Genomic DNA, 19,732 nt, shown 5'->3' on the forward strand with positions numbered 1-19,732 from the left:
AACGGTTCTTCGAAACTAGGATCAGAAGCTAGAACAAGGAAGGAAGTATGCAGATAAAAATGGTGTATATTGCATAAAACAAGTTTGAATGTTGCATGAAAAGTGTAAACAGTATGTTAAAAAGTCATAAAGGAGGTAGTCCGCCTAGGTGGCATACCAATAGAGTTGTGGTGTCTTGTGTCCAGTATACATAGGTCTTAAATTGCGGATAGTGTCCGCCATGGGGCTGAGTCTATTTGTTAAAGCATCTACCAACAGATACTTCAGAAATAGGAATAATAGTATACGCTAGAGTGGCATACCATTGGTTGGTCTAAGTTCTTATTCTAATAATGTCTGTTGGAACATATTGTGAGATTTTATTCCTGTTGGAACTCACTAAGTTCTCATGAACTTACTTAGTTTCTTTCTTCTTATTTTCTGGCCCTTAGGTTGATGTACTATTGCAATGAATCAGCCAGATTTGGGGCCTATCTGTGAGCCATCTCTTGTCTTAGGGTAACATGTGATTGTTAGGCTATTAGAATGTTTGTTCATTGCCGCCAGTTTGAAATTAATGGTTTGTATTTCAAAATGATATTTTGTAATTCCAGATGTTTATTTGTAGCCTTGTTAGACTTTATGTCAAACTTGGTTTTATGAGATACCAGACTGAAATGAATTTTAAATTACTACTCGAGTGATTACTTGATTATGAAATTCTATTCGAACTAATGAATATCTATGAACCTTTCGCCAAAAGCTATTTACTCATATCCTATTTTTAAATAGCACGATACTATTCTTAATTCACTTTCAACTTATTATATGTTTTCAAAATATCAGGACACCACTCTAGCAAGTCGATACTCGCCAAGTTAGGATGTTGAATTTCAAATGGTATAGTCAGTTTAATGGTTTTTAACTTGTGACACTTCATACCCAGATCCTAAGATGGGGTCTGATGTAAGGTGTTACAGTTTTATTGGTAGCAGAGCTTTAGTTTAGCCAATTCTTGGAAACCATCGTTAGTTAGAAACCCTGCAATTCATGATACATAAATCTGGCTTGGTCCCTTATAGTGTTGCTAACTAAGTTTGTACGTTGTAGCGAAGAAAAGAAAAGAAAATGTTAGTCAACTCCAGAAACACTAAAAGGGAAGAGATTGGAAGTAATGCTCCTCCACAAGCTAGTAGGCCTAGGCCTACAACAAGTCAGGGAGTGCTAAAAGCCGAGGCTAAAGAGGCTCTCATGGAAATGATGGGCCATGTCATGGAACAATGGTTCGAAAGATATGTGGGAGTTGCACCAATCTCTTCCTATAGACACTAAGATGAATTAATAAGGCCTAAAGAGATTATAAAAACAGTAGAGGTTGTACCGCTGGTAAACCCTGCACCTCTTGTTCCAGTTGTAACAGTATCAAGAAAGAACCCTATTAAGGTAATTCGTAAATGTGGTACGAAGGAGTTCATGGGAAGTAAGGAACACGATCATGTGTACTAGAGGAATGACGTTCTTGAGTTTGTCAGGTCATAGAGGAGCTGCAATGCTCCTCAACTAAGAGTTTGAGGTGTGCTAACTCCCTATTAGAAGATGAAGTGTAGCAGTGGTGGAATACAATGACTCGAATGGTCCCCAAAGAACAAGTGAACTGGGAGTTCTTCCTGAAGAAGTTTAAAGAGAATTTCATCATCAAGCATTTCATTGAGCAGATGAAGAAGCTTTTGGAACTTAAGGAGGGAAGGATAACTGTATTTGAATATGAGAGGGAGTTCATCAGGCTGAGGTACGCTAAGGATTTGGTTCCAGATGAAGAAGGCCTATGCATTATATTTGAAGGGGGATTGAATTAGGAACTCCGAGTGTTGTTTTCTACCCTAGAGATTAGGGATTTTGAAGAATGGACTTAGGCATTCAAGAGAGGAACAAGGTTAGGGATAGAAAGAGGAGCAAGCGCAGAGTTTCTAGCACGGTTGTTAATGTAGAGTTGAAAAGGCCTAAATACATAAAGTGCTATTCGGCTGCTCTAGCAAGGGAGTCCCAAAATATTGGTTTCCATCGAGAGAGAAGTGGGCGCCAAGACACTTCCATGGCCAGCACTGGAGGGTCCAGGAGAATGAAAGTTCTTGTTTGTAATGACTACGGGAAAAATAATACAAGAACTTGCTCAAAGGTCACTGGGGGCTGTTACAAGTGTAAGGCCCAGGATCACTATAAGAGGGATTGCCTAGTGACAGGAGGTAACAACACTGAACACTTTGTTTAGGTAGCTAGGGAGTCTCAACCAGAAGTGACGATAGGACAGTGGCGAATTCCACGTCAGCGTAGGGTGCTTCAAGGAGGAACGTAGTTAAACTTGCCCTAAAAGCCTCAGCCAAAGATTACTTAATTCAAGCAAAGGAGGATGCTTAGGCCCTCGACATTATCATAGGTAAATTTTCTTTATTCGACACCAGTATGCATGCATTAATAGACCCTGGTATACTCATTCTTACAGTTATGATAAGTTTATGGTTGGAAAGAGTCTTAAATTTGTCCTATTGAGGCTAGTATGATAGTCACAAATCCACTCAATTAGAGTATTGTGGTGAATAAGGTAGTAAAAGATGGTTCTTTGAGTTTTGGCGGGCATGTAATTTTGGCAGACATAATGCTATAGAGTTTCCATGAGTTTGACCCCATATTGGGATTGGATTGGCTAACAAGGTGTAGCGTAATAGTTGAGTGTAAGTCCAGAGCCATATGGTTATTATCTACTGATGGAAACAAGGTGTCTGTTTTATAGGTGAAGCATGATGTTAGGAACAGATTAGCCTCAGCCATTATAGCTTAAAAAATAATTGGAAAGGGTAGAAATACTTATTTGGCATATATTTTTGGATTCAAAGATGATAAGGGAAGACTTCAGCAACCACCAATCATAAATGAGTTTCCAAGTGTCTTTATCAAAAAACTACCAAGGATACCACTAAACAGAGATGTGGTGTTCTCACTTAATGTAGCGTCAGGGACTGCTCCTATATTGAGTGAGTCGTATAGAATGACATAGTCGAACTAAAAGAGTTAAAGACTCAATTGCAAGAACAGCTAGATAAAGGGTTTATCAAACCAAGTGTCTCACCTTGGGGTGTGCCAAGCTTGTTTGTTAAGAAGAAGGATAGGACTCTTTGATTGTGTATTGATAATAGGTAATTGAACAATGTGACCATTAAGAATAAGTATCCACTGCCCATGATCAAAAACATGTTTGATCAATTAAGTGGAGCTAGAGTGTTCTCAAAGATTGATCTTTGATCGGGATATTATCAAGTTAATATAAAAGGGGGTGATATTCCCAAGACTACTTTTCACACTCGCTATGAGCATTATGAATTCCTAGTAATGCCTTTTGGCTTGACTAATGTGCCAGCAATGTTTATGGATTTGATAAACAGAGTATTCTAGCCCTACCTCAATTGTTGTGTGGTTGTCTTCATTGATGACATTTTGGTTTATTTGAAGAGTTAGGCGGAGCATGAGGAACACTTACGGATAGTTTTGAATGTTCTCTGAAAAAGCAAGCTATATACAAAGTTCAGCAAGTGTAAGTTAAGGATGAAGGAAGTTCACTTCTTAGGCCATGTTATCTTTGCAGATGGAATTAAGGTAGATCCCGAGAAGAAAAGTGTTGTATTAGATTGGAATTTGCAAAAGATCATTACAGAAATACATAGTTTCTTTGGTTTTTCGGGGTACTACAGAAGGTTTGTGAAAGGGTTCTCCATGATTGTGATGCCATTGATGTAATTAGTGAGAAAGGATGAGAAATTTTAATGGCCTGATTAGTGTTAGCAAAGTTTCGATGAGCTGAAAAAGACATTAACTGAAGCTCCAATGTTAAGTCAACCAGAACCGGGAATAAAATATGTGGTATTTATAGATGCATATCTAAATGGATTGGGGTGTGTGCCCATGCAGAAAGCAAAGGTGATTGCTTATGCATCATGCCAACTCAAGCCTCATGACAAGAATTACCCAACTCATGATCTGAAACTGACTACCGTTGTGTTTGCTTTAAAGATTTTGAGACACTACCTTTTGGGGGAAATGTGTTGTATATTTTTAGACCAAAAAAGTTTAAAGTATATACTCATCCAAAAGGAACTAAACCTATGCCAGCAACGATGGATGAAGTTGTTAAAGGATTATGACTTGACTATTGAGTACCATCTAGGAAAAGTAAATATGGTAGCTGATGCATTAAATAGGAAAACTATTTCCACTCTGGCTTCCTTGAGAGCAAGAGCATGTTTGGCAAATGATGGGTCACTTCCCGTCGAGTTAAAGGCACAACTTATTTTCATTTCCCAAATATTGGAGTCCCAAGCTAAATTATGGAATTGCATGTTGACTTCTAAAAGAGTAAGCCTGTTTTATGTACGTAAATAGTAAGATGAGGAGATAAGGAGTTGCATGGAGGTTATCTAGGTTTCTAATAATGGTAAAATTTATACGAATGAGTTTTAATGGTACCCATATGTCTTATAAGCAGTGGTTACTGAGTTTTCGCGATAGATGTTGTAGCACCCCTAACTTGTATCTGACGCTGGAATAGGGTTAAGGAGCATTATTAGACTTAAACAATGTAAAATCATACATTTCATATTCATTTCCTGTTCAAAATTAAAAACCATTCAAATTCAATCATATAGTCCCAAATACGAGCCCTCGAGGCCCAAAATGGATATTAAAAGTGATTCGGGACTAAACCTAGTGCTTAAGAAATTTTTAGAAAACCATGGAAAATTTTCAAAGTGCAGGGGACACACGCCCATGTGGCTAGGCTGTGTGGGCATTCGAAATGGGATTACATGGTCGTGTCTCAGCCTGTGTCTGATTCCGTGTAACTCATTGACTAGGGTCACATAGCCAGACCACACGCCCGTGTGCCAAGCTATGTACCCTTTGAAATGACCTCACACGCCCATATGCCAAGTCGTGTGCTAGGCCGTGTGAAAACTATAGGGTATACTGACTTGTGCCACATGGCCAAGCCCCACGCCAGTGTGCTAGGCCATGTGAAGCTACTAACTTGCATCCTATAAAAGTATCACACGCCCGTGTCTCTACCGTATGGACAAAAATAGGCTATTTCCCAAGCCTTATTTCTCATCCAAAGTGGAACAAACCTAAGCTCAACAATGCATATACAACCATGGCCAAAACAGGCACTCAAAACTAACCAATATCAAGTTTATACCATGTACTATCCTCACAAGAAACATGTTATACACAATTACATTCTATTACTCACTTTAAAACATACCAAATATACTTCCAAATTAGACCTAATTGGTCAACCTCACATATAAGACCTTGTGCCTAAATTCAACATGCATACCACATTTCAACTTCAACAATTTGGTACCCAAAATATCAACTCACACCAAGGCATTCATATAACAAATATACATAACATAACATAACATAAGGCCATTTACAACTATTTACATATCAAAACAAATATTATTCTCAAGCCAAATCACTTGGCTAAAAACACAACAACATATAGACCACATTAGCCAAAATACCTATATATGCCATTTAACCCAAAATAGAAAGTTCTAAGTACCAAAATAGAGTTTGATAGTGTGACGTGGTCTCCGAAAACTTCCAAATCAAGCAAGCTTTTGAAACACTATAAAACACAAAAAAAATAATTAGAGTAAGCAATTAAGCTTAGTAAGTTTGTGTAATATGGAGTTAGACTTACCAATTGACTACAACTTAAGTAAGAAACTAAAAGCAAAGCACAATTCAATTTGTCCAAAGCCTATCATACAATCCATAATCATGTTAGTCATATACCCATATAAAATCAAGTATCATAAATGAATTCATCAATTAATTGAATTCCATGTACATGTAACATCTATGTCATGTAAACATATATCAAATATCAATCATTTCCATATAAATACTTGTACTTGTTCATATCGAACTTGTATAATCTCAAATTAAAACTATGTCCGTTGAACCACTTAGAATATCGTTAGATACGTGGGAGTACACACGAGGATTACTGAACTGTAATCCGTCAACTCTTGTACATGTTTGCTCCAACGAGCGATAATCAGTAAGCTCCTCTGAGCTGAGTATCGGTAAGCTCTTACGAGCTATAAATTGGTAAGTTCATACAAGCTATGGTGAGTCTGCAACAAATGCAAGACCTCAACCAAAATAGTAACCCTAATGACATGTCATTTGTATCCTACGAATTCCTAAGGTTCAAATAGGGCTCGATAATCTTCATACATCATCGGTTATGTGTTCAATAATTATGCAAAAATAACTAAACTATTCAGATACATATATTCCAATTACAACATATAAATACTCAATTTATTTATACGAACTTACCTCGAATTCGTATCAAGGAAAACGATTGCCTAATCGATAACTTTGTCTTTCTCCCGATCTAATTCCGTACATTGCTTTTCTTGATCTATATAATAAATTTTAACCACTTTAATCTTCATTCTAATCAATGTAATCCAAAATTCAAGTTTTGGAAAATTTACTATTTTGTCCCTATACTTTTAACTTTTTTACAATTTAGTCCCTAGGCTCATAAAATTAAAATTCATGAAATTTAACCTCACCCAAGCCTAGTCGAATATTCTATGTGTTCACAACAGCCCATCCATTTCACAAATTCATGCATTTGACTCATAATTTTCACATTTCACAATTTAACCCCTAATTAACACTTTCATCAAAAATCACTTAACAAATGTTGTTTAACTAACAAAAAAGATTCATTTTCTTCCATTAAACTTCAAAATCTTCACATATTCATCAATGGAAAAACTCAAACTATTTAATAGTTTTGTAAATTGGTCTTCTAGTTAGCTAGACATAGCTACAACGATCCCGAAAACATAAAAATCAACAAAAAAGGGATGAAATAACACTTACATGCAAGGTAAAAAGCTTAAGCAAAATTTTTCTCTTCTTCTTCTATGTAGGTTCGGTTATGGTGAGAAAAATGGAGGAAGATGATGACTTTTTCTTTTATTAAATTATCCTTTAATTACCTAATTACTATTTTACCCTTACCTAACTTTAAAATTTTCATAATTACCATGCCATGCACATCCACTATCTCATTTAATGGTCTAATTACCAAATAAGGACCTCCACTTTAATGTTCTACTGTAATTAACAAATTTAGCTAATAGAACTCAAGTTTCACACTTTACGCAATTTGGTCTTTTTTTACAAATTGAGCATATAAACGATAAAATTTCTTAACGAAATTTTTATACAATAATACTATCATGTTTTAAACCACAAAATAATATTAAAATAAATTTTTATGACCTCATATTTGTGGTCCCAAAACTATTTTTCTGATTTTACTGAAAACGGGTCGTTACAGATGTTTAGGATCCGGAGATCAAGCTACTGTTCGTGAGTGTCAGGTGAGTCCCTAAGCCGACTTATGTATGTTGTATGTTGTTTATCTTAGACAGTTCTACAAAAGATCATATGAACTGTAATCTAAAACTAAAAAGGATGGCATGATGGATATGTTGATATATGAATGTTAGAAAAGATTTGCATGTATAATTTGTATGAATCTGACAAGTATAGAGCACATGATGAGAAGTCTGGAGTTGAAAGTATGACTATGAGAGAATAACTGAGATGTATGTTAAGTTTTGTGCAAGAGCATGAAAGGTCTATTTTGTGAGTCTGTGTCTGTTCATCATGGTGGAGTCCAAAAAGAGTTTGTCGAAACTTTAATCATGATCTCTGATCTGTTCATCATGGTGGAGTCCAAAAAGAGTTTGTCGAAACTTTAATCATGATCTCTGAAAGAAAAGTCAGTGGCCATGGCACCGTATTGTGTAACACCATAGCTGGGCTATGGCATCATACGAAAAGACCATATCCATAGCTGGTGGGTTATGGCATCATATGGAATAAACTAAAAGAAGGTTATTACCTAATGGTGTTTTCTACATAACCCAAGATGATGAGGGGCAAACCTCACGAAACGTGAGTCTAGGTGAATCCCTATTGCGAACACACCAGAAAATGAAAGCCTTTAGGGCAACCTATGAAAATAAAAGCCTTTATGGAAATCGATGAAATGGAAGCCTTTGTGGCAATCTATGAAATATAAGCCTTTGTGGTAATCTATGGAATGGAATGCCTTCATGACGCATTCTAAAGGAAGGCCCTTTGTTGTGTGTGAATATGATATGTGAAATGTGCATGCATACAGATCGGTTCAAGTAATAAAGTGATAAGTGATATAGGCTCCACAGGGACCGGATTAGGTATACAAATGGTCAAGTTATTATAATAAAGTTAGATTAATGTTATAGCAAAATAATGATAAGAATGTAGTGGTAAAAAAAAGAATATTAATGTGAACAAAATGTGTAACTGATGAATAATTGAAAATGCTATGACAAGTCAAGAGTGAAAATGTAATGGCAAGTATGAGGATAACTATGTGACCAATATGCAAACAAATAAATAAACAACTAAGAATGTTATGGCAAAGATACTACGACAAAGGATAAAGGGTCTATGATGTTGATTTGGAAGGTTGGGATTACTAAGAATCTGCCTTTACTTTCAGTAATCCTTAGCAAAATCCTACTCAATCTAATGCTTAGAAGAGACCTAAAATTGCATGCTTCTTTCGAAAACAAGATCTCAAGTTACCTGGCCTATGTCTATAGGCCTTATCACTGTACTCTACACTATTTTGTCTTCATTTTATATGAGCATTGCTCTATATCTAGAGTCTACTACAAGTATCTGTCGAGTACTTACTCATATCATTTGATTACGACACAACTACTCCAACCTTTTCAAATTTAGATTAGTTTATGAGAATGCTACACAGTCATCTATGTCTAGGGATTCCATGCATACAATTTAGAAATAAAAACAATTGAACAAAATAGTAAATTAATTCAGATATGTGCTTCACCATTAAAGAAAATAAATCCTTCATCATGTAATCTGAATCCTATGAGATTTAGCTCATTGGTTGACAATTAAAATTCAAAATCAAAATATCATTCAACATCGTTTTAACAAATCAATTCATGAAGAGAAATCAAGAAAGAACGAAAGAACTTCAGAAGGATAGCTTTCACATATCTAGCTCACACTCTAGCGACACAGTATCCTATGGTGGCTAAAATGGACTACCTTCATCTTCCTCTTCCCGTCACTGCTCAACCGCTACCCTCTATTTTTGCCAAAGGATCTCTCCTCTTTTGTGTTCACCCCCTCTAGGGTTTGCTTTTTCTTGTTGTTCCTTTTCGTTCCCCCTCTTTAAGTTTCATCCGTTAGCTTTTATAAGCTTTTCCCTAAGGTAAATCCAATCAGCCCATGATTTTTTTTCCTCTTTTTTAGGCAGATTTTTCTAGTACAAGTAGAGTTGGGCTAAAACTGTTATACGTTGAGTGTTGACTTGGTCTTCCTAAAATTGTCATGGCATTCATGTTGGAAAAATATCCAACCTTTTTCCCATGACAAACCTTCATTCCTTTATTTCTTTCTTCGCATCTTGCACCTACTAATTATTACCAAACAAATCCTTCTCGCAAATAAATAAAAGTAACATATAATAACATTTAAGCACAGTCAAATCTTCTTAATGTAATGTAATGAAAATTACAAATGGAATGTCCTAAAATAAAAATAAATTTACTTAAGTAAAGGCAACTAGCTAGGTCTAAAGGCATAAAATATAACTCTTTTCAAGAGTTATCACCCTTGTGGCAATCATCTGAAAGAAACGCTTTTGTGATAGACCCTGAAAGAGAAAAATGGTAAGTATGACAAAACCTAGAAGAATTATATGTACGACTAACTATGAAGAATGGTAAATATTACAAACCCTAGAAGAATGATATGTATGGCTAAATTTGAAAAATGGTAAATACGAAAAACCCGAGAAGAATGATATGTATAGATAACTTTGAAGAATGGTAAATATGGAAAACCCTAAAAGAATGATATGTATGGCTAACTCTGAGGAACGGTAAGTATGGCAAACCCTGGAAAAATAATATGTATGGCTAACTTTTAAGAATAGTAAATAAGGCAAACCCTGGAAGAATGATATGTATACCTAACTCTGAGGAATGGTAAGTATGGCAAACCCTGAAGGAATGATATGTGTGACTAGCTCTGAAGGATTGGTAGGTATTGTAAAATTTAAGAGAATAGTACGTATGGTGAGCTCTAAAGGAATAGTACGTATGATGAACATCTGAAATGTTGTGGCATATCCTGCATAGTCTTAAAATGCATACAGAGAAGATGGAATGCACCAAGAAATGTGGCAAATTCATAGTATGAACCAAGTACACTAGAAGAACCACTCAATGAAAAGTGTTCTGTAGGTATGGGTTCCAGAAAGGGAACAGTTAAGGAATCACGAAAAGGCTGGGTGAAGAAGGTTAGTAATGTACTGAAGATGCAAAGGGTTAAACATGGTTACAAAACAAGGTATGACGTTTATGGTATGAAGAAGAAAGGTACTCACCAAAGTCAAGTTGAACAAAGAACAATAACATAATAATGAAATCACCAGATATGTTGTACTGAGACAATACAGGTAAATGGAGTTCAACTCACTAAGTTCTCATGAACTTACCTCTGTGTATTGTGTCACAAGTAAGCTGATTTGGGTCTATGACAAGAGAGACGAAGCCAAGGCTACACCGAGGGTGGCGGAATGGGCTATTATGCATACAAAATGTGTTGGCAGCACAATTGCAAATAGTACTATCACTAAGGGATAAAACAAATAGAATAATGTAATTATGTTATGATATTTGCTTGTAAGCCATCGCTATTTGAAGTCTTGTACAATGGTAGCAATTATCTACGATACATCCAATTGTAAGTCAATTAGAACAGTATTTTTAAATAATATGTAAATGTTGAAATTTTGTATGTTTTATTTTTGTGTAAGCCTAAATTAGAGATGGAATACCCGATATCCAAATCTGGCGAATCAGATCAGGTTGAGGGCATTACATTACTTGCAAACCCTTAGGCTTAGGTCCCCTGATCATTTCATTATCACCCCCAAATATCAATTTACTCTCCAGGTACTAGCGGACTCATACCAGTGGATACTTCCTACTTCGAATAAGTTATCCCTCATATTTCCTCAGCCTTGTTAAAAAACACGTATACCAATTCTTTTTTCCAAAAAAAAGAAACAATTGGCAAATTCTTTGACTATCCCATCTACCTCCGCCTCAAACGCACCGTATTCATCTGATCATGCTACTCTTTGTGCGATGTCGTACAATGATCTCCCTCTTCTTGTCCTATCAACTTCCTAGATTAACATTTTAGTGGACCTTATCTGACTTTATAGCCCAACTAAGGTCTTACATTTTATGAACTCATGTTTAATGTCCCAACAGACTCTATATGTTGCCATAGTCTAACTATGGTCTTGTACATCATTAATCCATGTTTAATGTCTTGGCAGACTCCATATTCCAAGGAATCACTAAACCTCTCTTGAGGTGTCGCCCCAAAGGACTTGATAACTATTTCTATAGTGCCACCCGAAGGACTTGTAGAATATCGTCATCGTGATGTCGCTCCCTAGAGTCGGTAAACCATTGTCACAATGTCTCTCTAGTGAGCCAGTCGATAATGTTCCACATCACTGCGCAACTTACTTGTATTCCCTTAACAATCCATCCATTCCTCTATTTCGCCAATTATTCCTAACTTCATCTACCCAGTCAAGGTAAATTTCCCCCGTACTCTGCATATTATATAAACATTTATTACACACACAAGAAAGGTACTTATTATATAATACACAGTAGGCCAATTACTTGATCACCATGTGATTACCACTTATCATTTAATAATCTTACTTATAAAAATTTATGCATCTACATCGTACTCACTCACAACAACATATTCAAATAACTCAGAACAGTCACAACACACATTCATCAACCACCCAAAGTTAAAGTACAGAAACTCACCTAAATTCCTTTATCCTCGTTAGCTTAGCTTGTCCAAATGCCAGAGCCTCCTTCATCCTGGCAACTAAGCATGACAACCATTTGTCAGTTAATTCAAATTCAACCTTAAAACCTAAAATACATAATTATACAGAACCTTTTTTAGAATTCTCACTTCCCTTTCCTCTAATCCAAGAGTACAAGGAGGCTTAAGGGTTTACCCGCTTATTAAGTTCTCTTTTTCCCAAACTCGAACCTCACATTTATCACCTAATGCAAGGCCTTCTTGAATTTTTTTCTTCCTATTCAGAGTAATCGAATAAAATGTTTACACGAAAGGGAGACTACTAGTTAATTCTGGAGAATTCTTTCCCCTCTACGCACATATATATATATCCAAAGTTTACACGGTCTCCTTGGTTCATTTTAGCCATTCATTTCTAATTATATTATCTCCCACTAAGGAGATAGCTAGTTCCAAACTATCTAAACCAAAATTGAGATCCAACTATTCATAATTCAAGCACTAAAATTTTTTAATTTCCTAATGAAGCCTACCAATTCACTAATCCATTCAATTAAGTCCTATCTTTCCTTAAATTTTAGGACATAAGAGATAACCTAGTGTGATAACCATGTAATACCAATGAAAAGATGTCATTTACCCATATCTCAGGCCATGAATTCCACTATTTTGAATGATGCTACGTACTACAGAAGTCGTACACCCAACACACCAATTTTTGGTTCCTTATCTATTCGAACTCAACTTTTACTTATATCAAAATGTACGAGTCACGCATACATAGTCCGTCATCCGCTCAGGATTTAAGTATGCCATGCTATGAGCATCACGAGTGAATAAATACATAAACAGATTCAGGACAATTCTACTTGGGTCCAGTCCAATGTACTGTCAGTCCAGTCAGTCACATCTATGCCTCTATCTTCTGGAAGTCATCCGCTCCGATGCCCAACACAAAGCATCTCCCTAATTGGACTTGATAGATGACATATTAGTCTTTCAATCAGTTTTTTAATTTCCAATTAGACTAAGGACATGTTTAGGTTCAACTACTAATGCAAGTTATCTTTTCATATTATGATCTAACCATATAATACTGCTTAATATTAGTTAAAAATTAGAAAACCAGTGAGCAACATTTGCTTCTATTTTGCTTTGTGTGCAAAAACCATGTGAGGAAAATATACAAAGTATTAACGTAATTAATGAATAATTTTATTAACCAATCTATTTGAAAAATTACAAGTGCAATTAGTTGAAAATACTACACTTAAGGCACCAGATCCAACAATATCTTGTATTTGGTTCCGTCGAACGGGTCGAGTATAAGGTGTTACACTTAACGTCGTGACAAGATCAAGTCAGTGAGTAACAGTACAACGAGGATCCCTCAAAGTCGCGACGTCAACCCATTATTTTACGAGCTTGATACTGATTCAACCTCGGTTAGTAAAAGTACTTTTGTAAGCTCGTTTAAGACCCATAAATGAATATGTATTATATTATAGTCATGAAATATATTTGTAAGCATATTAAAATGGTCATATTATGTATTTAATAAATCATAGTTGCTATGTGAATAGATGTGGCATCCCGTAGCTCGAACCCGACGATTGGTTCAAGTATGGGGTGTTACAAGAACCCTTAAGGTCTCTCAATCCCAACATCACTAAGGTTACTTATGGAAGAGTCTGAGGATTGCACAAAGCATAAGCTTACGACTCAACATTCAATGTGACAAGATCTTGGTTCAATCCCAACGTTAGTCACGTAGTTAAGCTCACACATGAGATAACACTTGTTGGGATCTAGTGTCCTTACTTCGTCTACATGTACTTGTATTTTTCAAACAAATTATTTTAATAAAAAATCCATCAGTTTTGTTTAATATTTTTGTATATTGTCCTCAATGAATTTTACATGAAAAGCAAAATGAAAGAAAATATTGGCTCATTGATTATCTAATGTTTAACTAATATCAAACGATATTACGTGGTCGAATAGTAATACAGAAAGACTGATTATATTAGTAGATAATATAAACACGTTCTTAGTCTAATCTATTGAGAAAATCAATTGAAAAACTAAAATGCTAATTATTAAGTCCAACTGGGGAGATACCTTGTCTTGGGTATCGAAGCGGATGACTCCCAAAAGATAGAGACATAAATGTGACTGACTGGACTAACAGTACATTGGACATAACCCAAGTAGAATAAATCTAAGATCCATTTATGAAATTATTCACTTGTGGCATTCATAGTGTGGCATACCTTTATCTGAGTGGATAATAAACTATGTATGTGTGACCCATATGCTTTGATGTTGCAGAATCAAAAGCAAGTACATTGGATATACGACTTCAGCAGTCTATAGCATCATTCCACAATACTGGAATTATAACCCAATAAATGGTAAATGATATCCTTTCATTGGCATTACATGATAGATGAGAAGTAAAACACAATCATGGGTCATTTGCCTTTGTGATAAATAATTTAATTATTATTTGATAGTAATTTATTTTTCATGAATGAAGATGTAATGGTTACCATGAGATAAAATAAGATCATATTAGGAGAACAAATTTACCCTAAAAAGATTAAAGATATGCTATGAGGGTAACACACTTATGACAATGTCGTTGAACAAGTACTTGATAAGTAACTTGCGTAATAGTATATAATAACGAAGAGTTCAGTCACAATACTTTAGTAGAATGACTTCATGACTAAATAATATTGTAATTAATAGGAGAAAAGTCAAAACTTAAGTATAAATTATTTGAGCCTAATTATATATGTCTAATATGTCCCTCAAATAGCTCAAGATAAGAAATGAATTGCATGTAAGAACCAATAATATGGAATGAACGAAAACGATGAAGTAAGTTTTCTTGCTAAGTACAAAGGAGAAATAGGTCGAGGTAATTCGTTGTTCAAGAATAACGAAGAGGGTCATTCGGTAGAAAGTCGAAATGAACTTTAGACCGTTTCATACAAAGCACAAGTATATTTTGATTAAGTTTATTACTATAAAAAGCCAAAACGGCTCAATTTCAAAAAAAAAATTTAAAACTTTCATTGTACCTAAAATAAATGTTTTTTAACCGATTTTTCCAATAACACTATGTTAATTGGTCACTTTCATTATCATCCCTGATATTTTAGGGTGTTAAGTTAGACGCCTCATCATTATAGCTCGAAAACTTTTACATTTACAATATTTGATGCTTTTGTTGAGAGTTGAACTCAAAGCCTCATGCATATGAATGACATGCAAGATGTTTGGAGGAAGATCCAACGTAGTCATGAGATTCCCCCACTCAGGATGAATGTCCTTGCTAACAAGGAGGATATTGAAGTACGAATCTAGCCGGGAGAATAACCAACGAAAAACAAAGGAGCCTTATGGAGAAATCAACTCGTAGTTCATATTTTAAAATTTTGGTATTTGGAGTAATGTAACAAAATCATATATATAATTTAATTATAAAAATGGAACTTATTTTAAATATAATTAAAAAAATATTTTGGAACTCAAACAATTAGGATAGAATTAAAAGTTTTTATATATGCTTGTGTTTCATATATATGTGTGTGAGATATGGCTTAACCCATAAAATGACATTTAAATTATATCTTTTTTCAATTTTGGTATCTAATTTTTTTTGTCACAAGTGGTATCTAAATTACTTTTCTTTTTCTAGTTGGTACTTAATTCAATTTTTTTTGGAAAAAACTTAATTCAAAAATTAGTATCTAAATTATATTTTTTTCTCAAGTTGATATCTGAATTTTTTTTTTGTCACAAGTGATACCTAAACTATTCTTTTGGTACCCATTTTACACTAGAATATTATATCCATTAAAAAATTTCGGTTGATAATAGCTTGTCATGTCATATAAACTTTAAAGATAATTTTTAATTCTTTTATTTTCTTTATTTTCTTTTACTTTCTTTTTCTATATTTCTTTCTTCTTCCTGAATAATGTTTGGCAATACTAGCAACGCTTAAAATTCACCCTCCCGAGGTTAAGACACTATCAATTAATTTTATTTTTAAACTCCACCGCTTGCCTACTCAACCGGACGAGATCAAAAAAGTTCCTTCATAAATCAAAACCAATGTTTTCAGAACCAGACCAAATCGTTTGAGTACTAGTTTAGAAATAGAGATTGAATCGATTGACTCTCGAACCGATACAACTAATTGAATCAGTTTTCTTTATTTTTTATTTTTTATTTTTATGTATTTTTAATAATTTATTTGATTGAACCGGATAAATCAATCAAATCAAGACTTAGTGGCTTGAGACGTTTGACCATCTGTCCAATTCAAAAAAACCTTGATCAAATTCATGAAGTTCAAAATATCCATACTTGTAAAGAAAAAAGCTCAAGATGAGAAAGAAAAAAGAAAGGAAAAGAATATAAGTTAATATATATATATAAAAAGAGAGAACAAAGATAATTTTTTGTCTTCTTTTAAGGTCACAATTTTTAATTTATTATTGTTTAAAGTAAACTAACAATTAAAGATTGAATTAACATAAGTATTAATTTAAAAAATATAAGTTAAATGCTATTTGTGATTAAAAATATATATATATTTTTGAATGAATGATCTGACTGGATTTATTAATATAAATAAAATACATGAAAAAACAGAGTTTGGGCTACGGTCCAGTAAAAAGCATAAAGAAAGAAATCAAAAACAAAAAACCAAAAAAACTACTAGAACAAACGGTCTTAAAACAAACTAACATAACTAGCCCATCTCATCCAAATGCAAGTAAACTAAAACAGCAAACAAATCTTCTCCTATGCCAGCCAAATCTAACAGCTGGATGCCAATATCTTGTGTCTTTTCACGTCAATCAACCCAGCCACTAATGATAGCAGGTTTTTGTAGAAACCCAATTTTGCCCAGGGCCCAAAACTCGGAAGCCCAAAATCCAAACACAAATAGTCCATAAAATACAAATAATAACCCAATCATAAATGGGCCCGAAATTAAAAAACCCTAGCCCATATGACTTTAACATTTTCGGCAGAAGCAAATCCTATTTGCCTCCCCTAAGCATGTGTGCCGCTGGCCTCCTCATCTGCCACACCTCCAGTTCTCCATGCCACCATGTCGGCCACCATGCCTCTCAGCCTTGGCCACCACACCCCACGCGTCTGACACTCCACCGTGCCCACCACCTGCAACAAGAACAAACACAACAGCAAAGAAAGCATGCGAATGATGGGGGAAGTAATAAACAAAAGGAACGAAAAAAATATATTGGCTTTAAAAGCCGAAATCTATCATTTGTAACGGGGGGAATTTCCCTTGTAAAAAACGCACATTAGAAATCAAAAACAAAAAAAAATAGAAGTTCAAAAAGGTTAAGCCTCTACCGGTCTCTATTCATTTTCATTTTCATTTTCATTTTATTTTTTTATCTTTTTCTTTTTGCAACTTCATTTTAATAAGGAAAATAAATATAAAAAAAGGAAGAGGGAGTGCACCTGAATCGGCCCTTAGACCGGCCGGCGATTGGTCCTTTGCCGTCGTCGGATTCGGGCTTGAAAGGGGGCCAAAGATCTTGTTTTCTCCTCGATTTCCCTTTCCAAGGCTCGAACCTTTAAAGGTGCTTCAACGTGCGGATCGGGAGCCCCCTTTGCGCGACGCCGGCCACTGGCCGTGGCGGCGAATCGGAACGGCCGAGGAATGGGAGTTGAGAGGATTTGAAATCCTCAATTTTTTTTAAAAAAAAAAGGGAAATGGAGGCTGATGCTTTTTAGGGCTTTATCTTTTTCTATTTATACAAGATTCTAAATTGCGTCATTCAAGGGAGAAAAATCTGCACATTATTGCCATAATGGGTATTTTTCACCTTTGGTCCCTCCATTTCTGCGGCACATTCAATACAGTTTTTGTTTTACTCAAACAGGGAATATTGCGCAATCGGTCCCCCATGTCCTCGGCGCCTTTTATCTCAGTCCCTTTACCACATATTTCATATATTTACAGTTTGGACCCCCGGATTTTGGTTTGATTTTAATTTTCATCCTTTAGTTCATTTAAGTTATTATTATTTTTTTGTTTTAAAAAAAAAGAACAGGGGAGTTTCCTTTATTATTTATTTTAAGTTATATATATGTGTATATTTTATTTACCTAATATTTTTCTTATTATTTGTATTACTTGATTTAAATCATTATATACACACATGCGCATGTTATTTATATATATGTAATTATGTTTTCATATTTTATAATTCTTATACATACACATATATATACACGTATAGACATACATATTTTCATTATATATATACCTACATAGCTTTTTTGTATTTTAAATTTTTTAAAATTCATACATACATTTTTAAAATTTTTATAATTTTATTCATTTCTTTATTATCATTATTGTTTTACTTTATGTTTATTTATTTATTGATGTGTCCATTATTATTTTTAAAAAATGTTTTAGTTTTTTTGTTTATTTACTTGTTATTGTATATAATTGATTTTTTATATATTTATTTTTGTTATTTTTGCTCGTATTATTTTTACTCGCATTATCGTAATTGTTATTCCGTCACATCAATTTTTACCCAAATTCGTAAAAAAGGAAAATTTTGGAAATAAAGGCAATACTCGATACTTGGGATCTTCGAGAGAATTGGGCCCTAACGTGTTGGGTTCTAATTTTTTGTTGAATCTAAATACTCGAGAATGCTCTTTAATACAAAACATAAATAAAAACTCATTATCGGGATTTCAATATGTTGTGTCCTAACGCATTGGATATGACACGTGGTTTTCTCAATATGAGGATTTTCGAAAGTAAAGGCAATATTCCGTATTTAGAAAATTCGAGAAAATCATGCCCTAACTTACTGAGCTTCGATTTTTCTCGTTGATTCTAAATAATCGAATATCCTTTTAAAATTAAAATAAATGAGGTTTAAATAAAGAAAATGAAAGGCAAGTTTACTCTCAAAAACATGAGGTGTCGTGTCCTAACTTACTGGATGTAACATCTTGTTACTTCGAGATAAGGAGGCATTTTCCATTTTGATTTATTCGAGTATTTTTAAAATAACACGATATAAGGAGGGATCATATTTTTAAAATTCTTTTCGAGTTTTTAATTTTCGACATTAAGACACTAACTAATTAACTAGGTACCAATTTTGGGCGTATCGAGGGTGCTAATCCTTCCTCGTGCGTAACCGACTCCCGAACTCATTTTTCTGAATTTCGTAGACCAAAATCGTTGTTTTAATAAAATTAAATCATTTATTAAAAACAACCACTTTTTGAGGTGACCCGATCACACCTCATCAAAAAAGGGATTGGTGGCGACTCCCGTTTTCATTCTATTTTCAAAATCCAAGTCAACCCCGTTTTCCGTCAAAAAAATGGTGTCAACAGCTTGGCGACTCCGCTGGGGACAATAAGAGAGTCAAGCCACGTGTTGATTATTTCTTGTCTTTTTGTTGAAAGTGGAAAATTCGATTTAAATTTACGATCCTCTCATTGCATCTCTTTTGTTTTGAGTTATATTTTTTTATCGTGTTCTGTATTTTATTTTATACCTCTGCACATTGCATTGCATGACCGCTGGTCATACCCTTTTAAGTGGGAGTGAGAAACTACGCCTTCGTGAGGTTTTCACCTCCGCATGGGATAGTGAATCGCTTCCGGGATA

General features: G+C 34.6%; 1 long non-coding RNA gene across 1 annotated transcript; it reads right to left on the minus strand.

Moving 5' to 3' along the window:
* Positions 1 to 16,634: 16,634 nt before the first annotated feature.
* LOC121227978 (uncharacterized) lies at positions 16,635 to 18,018 on the minus strand. Its single transcript, XR_005925494.1, has 2 exons — positions 17,542 to 18,018; positions 16,635 to 17,232 (listed from the first exon to the last, which is right to left on the minus strand). It is a non-coding gene; the product is annotated as an uncharacterized lncRNA (long non-coding RNA).
* Positions 18,019 to 19,732: the final 1,714 nt, after the last annotated feature.

Source organism: Gossypium hirsutum, chromosome A04 (genome assembly GCF_007990345.1).
Source record: "Gossypium hirsutum isolate 1008001.06 chromosome A04, Gossypium_hirsutum_v2.1, whole genome shotgun sequence".
Lineage (NCBI taxonomy): Eukaryota > Viridiplantae > Streptophyta > Magnoliopsida > Malvales > Malvaceae > Gossypium > Gossypium hirsutum.